Source organism: Dermacentor andersoni, chromosome 1 (genome assembly GCF_023375885.2).
Source record: "Dermacentor andersoni chromosome 1, qqDerAnde1_hic_scaffold, whole genome shotgun sequence".
In the NCBI taxonomy this organism is placed as follows: Eukaryota; Metazoa; Arthropoda; class Arachnida; order Ixodida; family Ixodidae; genus Dermacentor; species Dermacentor andersoni.
Window position 1 is genome coordinate 70,957,063 of NC_092814.1, and position 15,112 is coordinate 70,972,174.

Consider the following 15,112-nt stretch of genomic DNA (forward strand, 5'->3'; position numbering starts at 1 on the left):
CCCCTTCGCCGTCTTAGACTAGGCATTACGCGTCCTGTTATACTCTCTCTTGGGGCATCGGCACTGTACTCCCTTTCACACATCAGGTGCAACGCTGTGGAGGCCAGAGAAACTTCTAGTAGTGACTGCGTCCGCACTTAGAAATAGTCCGATGTTCTTGTTCGCAACTATGCGGAACTGTTCTCTGTACCGGGTTGCCGGCAGCCCGTCGCGGAAGCGTCACGTGCACGCTCGCGCGAGCAAACGACGTTGACGTGCAACGAAGCGTGGACGGAACGCGCGGATCGAGTGATAAATTTTCGTCACCGCACTTCTTGCGTAGCTCCTGGTGTTTGAAACGGAGTATAGGATGCTGCAGTAGGCACGTAGGTTATGCCATACTTAATTTTGTAATTGAAACAGAGACTACCGTGTTAATTTTCGCTGTGTTTTTATTTTTTTCCTCATCGCAAGTACCAAATATACTAATAGCACCTATTCTATAATATAGCCCTAAAATTTATATTAACAATTATTATCCATTTAATATATTCTCCTTTTTTTACTAAACTTTCTCCTTACTACGTACCGCCCGATTCATGGTCGATCCCCCGTGATAGGTTGCCGTGGGGCCCCAGACCTGAACTGTTCCCAGCTTTTCCTTCTTAGGCTTTGCGTCGCAGAAATTTGACGCCAGTCTTCTTAACCCCTTTGGCATCATATTTAGGTTCTGCCCTCAACGAACGGACGTTGGCATGAGACAGTGCTGCCTTATCGCCGCTTGTCTCCGCCCGTCATTTCACTGCTGAGTAGCGGATCCAAGATCCTTAGCAACGCTCCTAGAAGGCTAGTCATTTCGTAACAAAGTCGCGTGAACATTTTTGGCCGTGTCCAAGGGTAACCGCCAGGTAATATTGTTCCACGGAGATAACTATAAGAGACATGGCGTACGAAAGAAAAGAAAGAAGCCATCCAAAGCACAGAGTGTCTGAAAAATGAATTTATTTTGTGCTTGCGGCGTAGGCTCACGAGACGAGCAGCATGCGGAAGTTTCCGATGGTGAAGGCGCCCGCGAGAGCCAGAGCGGCCCAGCGTGGCTGGACGGCAGTAGTGCTGGAGTGCAGTCGGTTCACGGAGCGGCTGACGACGACGCAATGATCATTCTCTTCCATGGAGTCGGAGTTGCAGGTGCAGTGGCTCAGGATGCAGGTGGCGTTGTAGACGGCGCACTGGCCGTCGCTATCGCAGCGAGAGTTGACGCCAGTCTTCTTGACGCATACGTGCTGCGGCGTCCGTCCAAAGCTCGTTTTGCAGGCGCACCAGCCTTGCTCAAGACACTCGCTGTTGTTGGTGGTGTACTGGCATTGCTCGTGGTGGTGGCAGGGAGTCTCCAGGAACGATTCGGTGCGGCAAGTAGTGTGTACGGAGCTTAGCCTGACCGGGTAAGGCGAATCGCAGACGCACTTGCCGTTCCGGCAGATAGCGTGACGATCGTAGCAGTTTGCTGGGGGGCAATCGTCTGTTAACTGCGGCTCGATGACGTACTTGAGGCTGTATTGCGTGTAGTCGACGGTGGCGGTGCAGTTGATTTCGTACTTGCCAGTGCTGGTAGGTAGCTTCAGAAGATGCTCTATCTCGATCTGCGAGACGCGAGAGCGGGTGCTCTTGTTTCCAGCATCTATGGGCGCGTTCATGTCCAAGATCTGCATGCTGTCGTACTCCTCGAGCAGGCGGCCGTTCAGGTACCAATGGAACGCTACCTGGTCTTCGAATGACACAGACATGTAAAAGGCCACTTTGTCGTCACGGTTCAGATCCCTCGTTTGTACGGTCAGCGTGGGCTGCTTGAGTAGGTAGGGCAGAGCTGAAATGTTTACTGGCTTGCGACCTGCGACGACGACGAACGGCTGCGCTTCGCCGCCCACGGTAGCGTTCTTGTCCATCGCTTCTCCGGCCATGAGTTGTTGGTCTTCGTGGCGCTGCATGTGAACCATGCTAAGCCAGCCGTCGCGAGTCTTCTTACTGCGCATCACGTGCGAGCGCCGGAAGCCGCGCGAGTAGAGCTTCTCGATGTCCTTCAGGAAAGGCTGCAACTTCTCCAAGTCGTCCTTCTTGAGGCGCGCTGCGCCCGAGACGTCCATGATTTCGTCGTCGTCGTCGTCATATTCCTCCTCGTAGTCATCCCGCCTTCCGCCACGAACCTTCTGCGCCGCCAGGGCTCGCAAACTGGCCGCGCTGTGCCGCTGACCGCCAGGATAGACGCCCGTTAGGGTTCCGGGAGCCCCGTCAGCGGGCGGCAGCGCGCCCTGCTGCAGCCCGACAGCGGGAGCCTGGCCAGCCTGCGACAGCCCGACCTGCTGTTGCCCGACGCCAGGAGCCTTGCCAACCTGCGACAGCCCGACCTGCTGTTCCCCGGCGCCGCCGTCGGGTTTGGGCCTACCGACGTACTGCGCAGCCGTGGGCGCATCGGCGACTGCCGCCAGCGGAATCGCCGCCGCCACCGCCAAGAGCAGCACAGCCGAGAGCGTCGCCATCCCTGGGGCAGCAGCTACGTTCCTGGGAGCTGGACGCCGGCAGACCACCGCTGATCGAGCTGGGCTCGAGAACGCGTCTGGAACGTCCGAGAGCTCACGCGCCTCTGGCCGGTATTCGCCGGTCGCGTTCGATCCGCGTGTCATGCGCTCGCGAGACGCTTGGCACTTCGTCCTTCACTGCACCTGCGGTCTACGAGCACGTGAAGACGTGCTCCTTCTTTTAGTGATGTGCTCCTGTTTCGTTGCGCAATGACCGCATGGGATCAGTGTAATTTCCTGCGCGGCGCCGATGTGGTAATTTGCAGCAGTTTCTCTTTTCCTTTGGGAAAGCGGAAGCGTATACTTTCTTAAACGGTCTCCTCTGGTACCTGCAATTTGGTTGGCAAAGAGTACAACAGCTCTTTGACTGGGGCTCCAATGGTTAGAAAAAGAAAGAAACAAACAAAATGTTTACTATGTTGCTGTCGGTAATCTTCTCAAACCATCTCTGCATGATGCCTTGCAGTTGGCCTCTGTTATTATTATTTAAGTGAAGCGACGCAAACTCAGGGTAGGCCAACAAGTTGGTGGTATGAAGAGACGAAAAAAGAAAAGTTTGAGAAACTTATAAGTGAACTTCGTGTAGCATGTGCTGGGTCGTCATCGTCTTCTGGCGCACTTGATAGATGTGGCGCGGTTTTTAGTGTCCGCGTGTGCGAGCGTTAATTGCTATGGCGCGCGAGGTGCGGAATAATGATGGTGGCGTACTAAAAAGACGACGTGGCTTACAGGCGCCGACTTTGTTGTCTGAAACACTGCGGAAAAAGCCACCGCTATCCACGAAGGTGGTTGTGTATTTGCAGTGTGAAAGCTAGCTGTGTTTAAGAGGAGAAAGCACATTAGAAACTTTACCTGTCTGCTTGGCTAATTCCCCGCTGTTTGTGTGTGCCACAGGATAAAAAAGAAGAAGAAGGTACACCTGCTCCCCATACGAACGTCGACGACGTCCGTAAAACGATACCACTAACTTCTGCAGGCTCTGCATCGACAACGCCAACGAGCCAAAGTAGTTGTGTGTCTGCGCTCGGTGTCAGAGTGTTATTAAAGGAAGAACATTTAAAGCAACTGCCCAAGGAAGCAAGCTATTGTCCACCCCTCTCATACGCGCGTACATAACAGAACACATAACTGATTCCAACACATCCCCCTTTTCAAGCATTTATACAATTATACAAGGGGGCCGGCAGGTTGGATACGCACCAACAAAGGACCACAAAAACAAAATCACTTCATACATCACTCGTCTACACCCAGCCTTGTGGGTTTTCCAACTACTCTACCGGACCTAGTAGTCGTCACAATCTTAGTGTGGGAATTGTTAGCGTTTGTTTCCTTTTGAGTCAGGCGCACCCAGGATTCGTTCCTTTTGCCACCTGTTCTAGTATTCCACGGAACACTGCTGGGCTGTTCCTGACTATCTAGAAACTCGTAACTTCCACTGTTTATCTCATCTTTCGAAAGACGGCTGAGCATCCGCCTATTTCGTCGAACTTCGACCCCGTTCTCCGTCTGAATACGATACGAACGTGGTTGTGGCGCTGCTCCGAGCACGGTACCTTTTGTACGGAGGTCAGTCACCCACACCACATCGCCTGTTTCCAGCATGGGGAGATGTTTAGATGTCGGTCAATGTAGCGGCTCTGCCTCTTCCTGACCTTCCGATCATTATTCACCGCCTTTTTCGGAAGCACTGTCCCGGAGTACGGTGCTGAGGCAGCATTGCGACTCGAGTCCTGAGCCTTCTATTCATTAGGATCTCCGCTGGGCTGACTCCTAAAACACCAGGTGTTGCTCTATAAGCTAGTAAGGCCAAGTAAGGGTCATTCGATTTCAAAATGAGATGCTTAACCGTCTGTACCATACGCTCCACTTCTCCGTTTCCCTGGGGGTGCCTCGGACTCGAGGTAACATGACGGAAACCATATGATTTGGCAAATTGCTCGAACTCTGTGCTCACAAACTGGGGACCATTGTCGGTCACCATACATTCAGGAATACCATGTCTAGCGAAAACGCTTTTTAGTCTGTGTATCACAGTGGCAGACTGTGTAAACGGAAGAATGGCTACTTCTGGGTAGCGTGAAAGATAATCTACTACGACAAGATACGGTTGTCCGTTAATTTGACACAGATCTGCACCGACTCTTTCCCACGGATAAGAGGGTGTTGGCGATGCCATCATTGGTTCCATCATCTCAGGGGCATGCATTGCGCAAACGCTACACTGTTTCACGAAAGACGCTATTTCAGTGCTAAGTCCTGGCCACCAGATGGAACCTTTAGCTATACTACGGCATCGTGAGATGCCTTGTTGACCGTCATGCAGCTTACGTAGTGTTTCTTTTCGAAGAGATTGAGGAATGATCAAGCTCATTCCATTTAGCAACAGCCCATTCACCAACGTAATGCATGCTCGATTTTGCCAGTAAGGTGCAAGATAGCCAGGAACATTTTGTTTCTTCGGCCAACCTGCAGTGCACAGTTTTCGCAGGCTTCTACACACTGCGTCGCTCGCTTGACCCTCTCTCACCCTTGTCAGGAAATCATCTCCTGTTTCTGCGCCCAATAAACAAGCTTTCGAGTAGGCTGTAACTTCAGAGACCGCCAGGTAGCTTGACAGATTTGTGTGAGCTAACGGAGAACGTGAGAGAGCGTCTGCAGTGATGAGCGATTTTCCGGGAACATATACAACAGAAAAACTGTATCGCATCAGCCGTAAGCGAAATCGTTGAATTCTTGGTGGCATAGCCATGTGACCCAACAATGATACTAAGGGTTTATTGTCCGTTTCGAAAACTAAGTCCAAACCACGTGTACATATACTCATCAAACCTTTCCGTTGTTCATGTCAGCGCAAGCGCTTCCTTCTCAATCTGCGAGTAGCGTTGCTCGGTTTTAGTTAGCGAACGAGACGCGAACGCAACTGGTCTGCGTTCGCCATCTTTTTGTTTTTGAAACAAAACTGCTCCCAGACCAAAATACAAGGCGTCAGCAGAAAGAATTGTTGGCAGCAAAGCGTCGTACATCGCCATACACTGTGCTGAACAAATGAGATATTTGAGGTTCTGGAACGCTTTTTCCTGATCACAGCCCCAAAGCCAGTCTCTATCTTTGTGCAAAAGAAAGCGTATAGGAACAGTGACCTCAGCCAAATGTGGCAGCAAGCGTCCCAAATGATTGGCCGTGCCTAGGAGGCTTTGTAGCTCAGTTACGTTTTTGGGTGGCTTCAAATCTTGGATAGCATTGATCCTAGTCGGATCAGGATGAATGTGATTTTCATTAAAAATATGGCCCAGAAAACGTACTTGCTTAAACCCAAACAAGCGTTTCTCTTTGTTCAATGTCACGTTTGCTTTTGCTAGGCGTACTTGACAAAGCTTGACAAAGCTGGGTTCAAGACGAGCACTCCAAGCGTCTTACTGGGCCGCAGCGCGTAGCAGGATGCACTCCAAAGCAAACTATTAGTGCAAGGTAAGGCGACTGGGACCAGCAGCATTAGAAACATACAGTTTGTTAAGTCAGCTCAAGTTATGCAATAAGAAACTCAACATGAATTGTCATCTGAAGAAGCGATGAGGAGCCGTGTGCTTAGTAGAAAATAAGACATAAACGGGAAAATAGCAAATGTACCATTCTTTAAATCTTTTTTTTTTCATTGGCTTGGGCTGCGTTCGCCCCACAGCTTAGCACTCGTACCGACTTAAAGATTATGGTGTATGTAATAGATACACGGCTTGCATCGTTTTTGAAGCTGTTATAGGCACGTGATTTGCGCTCTGCATTTGGAGGTGAAGAGCCAGCACATGACAGTGAAGCAGATGAACGCACTTAGAATCAACAGAGATGTACGTAAAAACATTGTGGAAGGTGTAAGCCTGGCCAGCGCGAACCAATCAACTGTATGCGTTCAGGAACGCAGACAGATCTCCCGAAAAAAATCACCATCATCATCATCATCAGCCTGGTTACGCCCACTGCAGGGCAAAGGCCTCTCCCATACTTCTCCAACTACCCCGGTCATGTACTAATTGTGACCATATTGTCCCTGCAAACTTCTTAATCTCATCCGCCCACCTAACCTTCTGCCGCCCCCTGCTACGCTTCCCTTCCCTTGGAATCCAGTCCGTAACCCTTAATGACCATCGGTTATCTTCCCTCCTCATTACATGTCCTGCCCATGCCCGTTTCTTTTTCTTGATTTCAACTAAGATGTCATTAACGCGCGTTTGTTCCCTCACCCAATCTGCTCTTTTCTTATCCCTTAATGTTACACCTATCATTCTTCTTTCCATAGCTCGTTGCGTCGTCCTCAATTTAACTAGAACCCTTTTCGTAAGCCTCCAGGTTTCTGCCCTGTACGTGAGTACTGGTAAGACACAGCTGTTATAAACTTTTCTCTTGAGGGATAATGGCAACCTGCTGTTCATGATCTCAGAATGCCTGCCAAACGCACCCCAGCCCATTCTTATTCTTCTGATTATTTCACTCTCATGATCCGGATCAGCAGTCACTACCTGCCCTAAGTAGATGTATTCCCTTACCACTTCCAGTGCCTCGCTACCTATCGTAAACTGCTGTTCCCTTCCGAGACTGTTAAACATTACTTTAGTTTTCTGCAGATTAATTTTTAGTCCCACCCTTCTGCTCTGCCTCTCCACGTCAGTGAGCATGCATTGCAGTTGGTCCCCTGAGTTACTAAGCAAGGCAATATCATCAGCGAAGCGCTGTTACTAAGGTATTCTCCATTTACTCTTATCCCCAATTCTTCCCAATCCAGGTCTCTGAATACCTCCTGTTAACATGCTGTGAATAGCATTGGAGAGATCGTATCTCCCTGCCTGACGCCTTTCTTTATAGGGATTTTGTTGCTTTCTTTATGGAGGACTACAGTGGCTGTGGAGCCGCTATAGATATCTATCAGTATTTTTACGTACGGCTCCTCTACACCCTGATTCCGCAATGCCTCCATGACTGCTGAGGTTTCGACTGAATCAAACGCTTTCTCATAATCAATGAAAGCTATATATAATGGTTGGTTATATTCCGCACATTTCTCTATCACCTGATTGATAGTGTGAATATGGTATATTGTTGAGTAGCCTTTACTGAATCCTGTCTGGTCCTTTGGTTGACGGAAGTCTAAGGTGTTCCTGATTCTATTTGCAATTACCTTAGTAAATACTTTGTAGGCAACGGACAGTAAGCTGATCGGTCTATAATTTTTCAAGTCTTTGGCGTCCCCTTTCTTATGGATTAGGATTATGTTAGCGTTCTTCCAAGATTCCGGTACGCTCGAGGTCATGAGGCATTGTGTATACAGGGTGGCCAGTTTTTCTAGAACAATCTGCCCACCGTCTTTCAACAAATCTGCTGTTACCTGATCCTCCCCAGCTGCCTTCCCCCTTTGCATAGCTCCCAAGGCTTTCCTTACTTCTTCCGGCGTTACTTCTGGGATTTCGAATTCCTCTAGACTATTCTCTCTTCCATTATCATCGTGGGTTCCACTCGTACTGTATAAATCTCTATAGAACTCCTCAGCCACTTGGACTATCTCATTCATATTAGTAATGATATTGCCGGCTTTGTCTCTTAGCGCATACATCTGATTCTTGCCAATTCCTAGTTTCTTCTTCTCTGCTTTTAGGCTTCCTCCGTTCCTGAGAGCTTGTTCAATTCTATCCATATTATACTTCCTTATGTCAGCTGTCTTACGCTTGTTGATTAACTTCGAAAGTTCTGCCAGTTCTATTCTAGCTGTAGGGTTAGAGGCTTTCATACATTGGCGTTTCTTGATCAGATCTTTCGTCTCCTGCGATAGCTTACTGGTATCCTGTCTAACAGAGCTACCGCGGACTTCTATTGCACACTCCATAATGATGCCCACAAGATTGTCGTTCATTGCTTCAACACTAAGGTCCTCTTCCTGAGATAAAGCCGAATACCTGTTCTGTAGCTTGATCTGGAATTCCTCTATTTTCCCTCTTACCGCTAACTCATTGATCGGCTTCTTATGTACCAGTTTCTTCCGTTCCCTCCTCAAGTCTAGGCTAATTCGAGTTCTTACCATCCTGTGGACACTGCAGCGCACCTTACCGAGCACGCGCACATCTTGTATGATGCCAGGGTTAGCGCAGAGTATGAGGTCTATTTCATTTCTAGTCTCGCCGTTCGGGCTCCTCCACGTCCACTTTCGGCTATCCCGCTTGCGGAAGAAGGTATTCATTGTCCGCATATTATTCTGTTCTGCAAATTCTACTAATAACTCTCCCCTGCTATCCCTAGTGCCTATGCCGTATTCCCCCACTGCCTTGTCTCCAGCCTGCTTCTTGCCTACCTTGGCATTGAAATCGCCCATCAGTATTGTGTATTTTGTTTTCACTCTACCCATCGCCGATTCCACGTCTTCATAGAAGCTTTCGACTTCCTGGTCATCATGACTGGATGTAGGAGCGTAGACCTGTACAACCTTCATTTTGTACCTCTTATTAAGTTTCAGAACAAGACATGCCACCCTCTCGTTAATGCTATAGAATTCCTGTATGTTACCAGCTATATTCTTATTAATCAGGAATCCGACTCCTATTTCTCGTCTCTCCGCTAAGCCCCGGTAGCACAGGACGTGCCCGCTTCTGAGCACTGTATATGCTTCTTTTGGCCTCCTAACTTCACTGAGCCCTATTATATCCCATTTACTGCCCTCTAATTCTTCCAATAGCACTGCTAGACTTGCCTCACTAGATAACGTTCTAGCGTTAAACGTTGCCAGGTTTATATTCCAATGGCGGCCTGTCCGGAGACAGGGATTCTTAGCACCCTCTGCAGCGTCGCAGGTCTGACCGCCGCCGTGGTCAGTTGCTTCGCAGCTGCTGGGGACTGAGGGCCGGGGTTTGATTGTTGTGTTCATATAGGAGGTTATGGCCAAGTACTGCACCAGGGTGGCCAATCCTGCTCTGGTGAGGGAGTGCGTTACCGGTTCTGGTCACCGGGATCAGGCCACACTCCAAGCCTGTTTATGCAATTTTATCAACACGCGTTTTTTTTTAATCCGGTGGAAAATTGCGCGGCACCGGGATTCGAACCACGGACCTGTTGCACGCGAGGCGGGTGTTCTACCTCTACGCCACCGCTGCACCTCCCGAAAAAATATTTGTTGCATAATTAGAGTGAACTGAGATCCTAAGTGTGCTGACAGCTTATATGATTATGTCATATGAATTCTGAGCAGTGTCATTACAGTTGGCATTGCTAAATTACTTCGCAAACACCAGATGGGCTTGTGGTAATTTTCAATTAAAAGCAAAGCCGGATGCACTTTTTGGCTCAAGTCGTCTGGGGCGGCTTGCACGAATATTTAATAACGAAAATAATAACGAACTTGAGAACGTGTTCTTGATGTTTCCTAGACAACTCATATTCCACACTAGAACGCGTTCTTAAATTCGTTATTTTCGTTATTAAACGCACGTGCAAGCCGCCCCTGGCTGCCTTGTTTAGCCAAGCCCTCCTGCGCAAGTACCCAATTTTGGGTAGAAAAACCAGTTTTGTAGATCTCTCCTTGTAGAATGAAAGGTATACGTACCAAATGTGGTGACTCAGTCAGCGTTCTGCTGCAGGTCACGAGGTCGAGGGTATGATTCCCGGCCGCGGCGGCCACGTTCGGATGGGGGCGGGTTGAAAAAAGAAAATGGCGGCGCCAAAAAACATTTTCCAAAAAAATGATTGGCAAGTTTAATGCAATTAGCGATATATTTCTGATGGGTGTGAAATTCGTGATGATACATGTTTTATATCATGATTTTTTTTTAAAGTAGCATTTACCCTGCGCCACATACTCAGTGACCCAAGTTGGCGTTCAAGAGGTTCATTGAAGAGCAGCACACACTCAGTGTCACATATCCGGCTTCCCAGGTTGGCGTGAAAAAGGTTAGGCGCGGACACACATACAGAAAACTGGGTGAAGTTCCTAGAGGATTGCCGGAAATAAATCGTTCCGATTCGAAATAAACTTTTCTCACTCACTCTCGGAGAATGCTCATAGCATTAAAATGCTTCCGTACTTCGATTTAGGCGCACCTTAAAGGACCACCACGTGGCCGAAATTAATCCGCAGCCCTCCAATGCGGCGTCCATCACAGTGATTTGTGCAATTTCTTCCACCGTCGCTATTTATCTACGGCGGCTTTCCCGGGAAGCTTCGCGGCCGCACAGTACAGTCTTGCTCAACTTTGTACTTCTCGCAGACGCATGGGCCCGGAAGAGTGCGTGGTTGGCGCACCCGGCATAATGCGGATCTTTTGTTCAAGTTCAAGTTCTTTATTTATCACATGGAGAGAGAGAAAGAGGTATTTATTATGAGAGAAAAGCTGAGAGGTCGGCCTGAATCAATGTTCTGACCTGCTACTCGGCGTTGGCGGGGAAGGGGAATGGATGTAGAAAGAAAGAATGGAGAAGATATTGATTATGAGGACGAAGATGGTGGGGAAAATCTTGCACGCGCTCCAAGACTCTTCAAAGTCTCTTGTCCAGTCCGTTCTCATACAAAACTTTGTTGAGAGCCTTCAGACTATCAGGCTGATGACGAGGATCAGGCGAAGGTCCCAATAGAACCTTTTCAGTCAATGGTGCAACGACAAAGTTCGACAGGATATCTGTCAGCGATTTTCTCTGTACATCACGTCGCGGGCAGGTGTACAAGAGGTGTTCTGTCGTCTCAGGAATACCGCTTTCCTCACAATTCGGACTGTCCGTCCGGCCTTTCTGTTTCTTTTTTGTGCCCCACTTTAACGTGTGTCCGTCCAGCCGATAAGATACAGGTAGCGCCGGGTGAAGGCCACAAGTAATCGTAATCTGTGCAGCAAGCTTGCATTGCACTTCTTCATAGTGGGTGATACCCGTATTTTCTTCTCTGGGTCGAGTTCGTGAAGGCGGCGATGACGATGACCTGATCACTTGGAGTACATTGGGTACATTGGGTAAGGTATAAAGGTGGTGTCCTATAACTCTCGTAGGAGTTTTGAAGCTGTGTATGTTATCTGTCATATAAACACTAGAGCGCGTGAGAAAAGGGAACAACGTGTGAGACAGTACAAATATGGTACTCATTGAGCAAGTGACGCAAGCATAAGAGAGCGAAGATTAGTTTTGTAGCTTGTGTAGTTTCTTCTGGCCCATGTTCAGCTCCTGCGTCTGGATTTAAGCCTCTGCGCTTCGTTCCACTACCTGCTGACCCGGGCTTCGGCTAAGACCCATCAACTTTTCCTCTCTACAACGTTAAATCTCATCATTTAATTTGTAATATACGCTGGCTAAGAATGGCTCAATGCTGCAGGCACTTGCAGGTTCTCACAATTTCTGAACAATATTTAGACAACTGAAGGCTGTAGATAGCAGGCGGGAATATATATGCTGCGGTTCATCTGCAAAAAAACACTCGCCGTGATCACTTGGTGGCTTTGGCGTTGCGGTGCTAAGCAAGAGTTCGCGGGATCAAATCCCAGCCGCGGCGGCCGAATTTCGAGAGAGGCTGGGGCGGAATGCTAAAAGCGCCCGTGTACGCACGCACGCACACGCACACACATCACGTGCTATCTTTTGTATTTCGCGGGCGTCTGCAGTAAGCGGAGAAACACTAATGCCTAATAGATAGAAAGTTAAAAACTGTCTAATCAGACGTTTTGCTAGACGCTCTGCATCTTTCTGATTGGAATTTTTTTCTAGCTTTGTTGTTTCAGAAGTTGGTTAATTAATATTAACTAATTATCTAATTAAGCAATATACGAAAGTAGCGTGACACACTACATACAAAAGCGAGCAACATGCATTTGGTCGCGTCGTCTTAGAGTGCATCGGGGCATATTTTTAAACTCTGGCTAAAGTTAGCTTAAACACCCTGTATATATAGCAACGATCAAAACAGAGCGTCGACGACGCATGCAATCTGTGACATGAGCAAGTTATTTTCACTGAATTATTGTTGTGCTTGTAATTTTGCGGCTAGTTGTTCTTATCGTCGTTGTCGTCCTGAGTGTTCGTGGCGCATACCCACAGCGCGGGATTGGCCAGTGGGTAGTATAGAAGCGGACAAGGAGGAAGAGATGAATTTACAATTTGAAAGTTTCATCACTTACAGATAAAAATTATAGGGCGCGGAAAAGCAGTAATAAACAGTACAGCGCTACTCAACAGCAGAATTTCCTTTTTTTTCTTCTTTCTTGATTGATTCTCTGACATCAACAATGAGTGGCATTACGTGTTCTGTCTACTCATCATTGCGCTTTTTTTTTTACGATTGAAGTTGCCGCCGCTTTGTCGTTTTCAGGATTAGGATGATGCGCAAATATGGATGATGTTATGTATATATGTTATGCTTTGTGTGAACTCCTTCACTCTTGTTTGACGGACGACCGTCCCAGGTACTGGACTGTTTTTGTTTTTGCACCGGTGCCCGCAGAGACACTGTTTGTGTTCTTGTGTTAACTTCTTGCTTTCTCTTAAAAAAAGAAAATATTATCTGCGGATAGCCAGATAATGAAGCTGTTATACAGCGAGACATTAATGAAGTTCTGTGGACAGAAAAATTAGCAAAGTAAAGAAAAGTTACGTAGACCGTACATTTTTTCCGCTTTTAAACGCACCAATAGATGCTGTTTTGAGAAGTGCGATATTGCGATAAGTCCGATATAGCTAATGCATTTAATGTCTACTTCCAATCGGTCTTCACGCATGACAATAACTCTCTCCCACTGTTCACAAATACTAGTCCTGAGCTCTCTATCGGCGATGTGGTAATCAGTGAAAACGGCATTCTAAACTAGATTCTCAATTTGGACACAAAGAAGTACACTGGTCCTGACAATATTCCGAACAGCTTTCTAGTAAGATACTCTCTCTGGTGTTCACGTTATTTGGCGGTCACCTTTCACAAATCCTTGACTTCAGGCATCGTCTCCCAGTCTTGGAAGCTAGCCAAGGTCCTGTCTCTGCATAAATCTGGTGAAAAGCACTTTTTTCTAACTATAGACCTATATCGCTTACCTCCAATTCCGGAAAGCTACTAGAACATATCATACACAAGCATATAACAGAATACCTTGAATCGAATAAAATTCTCTCTAACATACAACATGGATTTCGTCGTGGTTTCAGCACAACAACACAACTGGTGGAATTTTCATATGACTTTACTAGAAATCTTGATATTGGCAATCAAATTGATGCGTTATTTGTAGACTTTTCCAAAGCTTTCGACACGGTTATACACAACAAGCCACTAAGTAAACTAAGCGTAATTTTAAATAATCCTCGACTGATTGACTGGATAGCTAGCTTTCTTAACTCTCGCTCTCAATTCGTTTCATTTCATTCCACTTCGTCCTCAACTGTAAATGTAACATCAGGTGTTCCACAAGGCTCTGTTCTGCGACCCTTGTTATTTTTAATATTTATAAATGTCCTTCCTAAGAATACTAAGTCAATAGTCCGTCTTTATGCCGACGACTGTGTGCTATACCAGGTAATTTCTTCTCCTAGTGATCACGCCTTCAGGATTCCTTCAACAGACTTTGCACCTGGTGTACGGACTGGCAGATGCGCATTAACTTTCAAAAAACCCTAGCAGTGTCATTTACAAACAGCCATTTTCCTTCACAGCATGTGTGCGCTTTCAATAACACAATAGTTCCCCGGGCACAGGTGTACAAATGCCTTGGAGTTATCTTCACGCACAACATGCAATGGTCCCAGCATATTGATCACATTACATCTATAGCACTAAGAAAATTAGGTTACTTGAGACGAAGATGATCTAAATCGCTAAAGCACACTAAATTACTAAAGTATAAAACACTCATTCGTCCTGTATTAGAGTACGCTTCATGCGTCTGGAACCCGTATAAAGTTTGTGACATTAACAAAGTTGAATCGGTACAAAGGAAGGCTGTTCGTTTCATTTGTCATCGCTACGATCGTGACTTTTCGCCCTCATCCGCAATGAATTCCTTGAATTTATCTCTTCTATGCACAAGGCGGCATACAGATTCCATGAAACTATTACATTCAATTATTCACTCATGTTGTCGACTATCCGCTGATGATTACATCTCGTATGCCAGTGCTCTTCCAACTAGACGTTGTCACACTCTCAACCTAAAGCCTTTCTTTGCGCGCACGAACACGTTCAAACACAGTTACTTCCCGAGAGTTGTCGACTGTTGGAACGAGTTACCCAGTTCTGTTCGTGAATTGGCACTGAGTTTATAGAAGCGCTAGTGTGATAAGATTGCTGTTCCTTTTTCTTTATCTATTATGTTCAACTGCCTTCTTTTGTGCTTGTTTCTTGCGTATTGTTGTACTCCACTCCTGCAATAGCCCTGAATAGGGCTGCAGTATTTGAAAATAAATAAATTTGCTTTTCTTACGGTGTTCGATATCGGATATTCGATATGGTGTTCGATATCGATAACCGGATGAAGAGGGTGGTGCCGGCGTCTACGATTGGTCCGCTTTCTCTTACTTAGCTTGCGGTGGCTCGTCGACAATCGCGGCGGCATGCAACGGAAGCT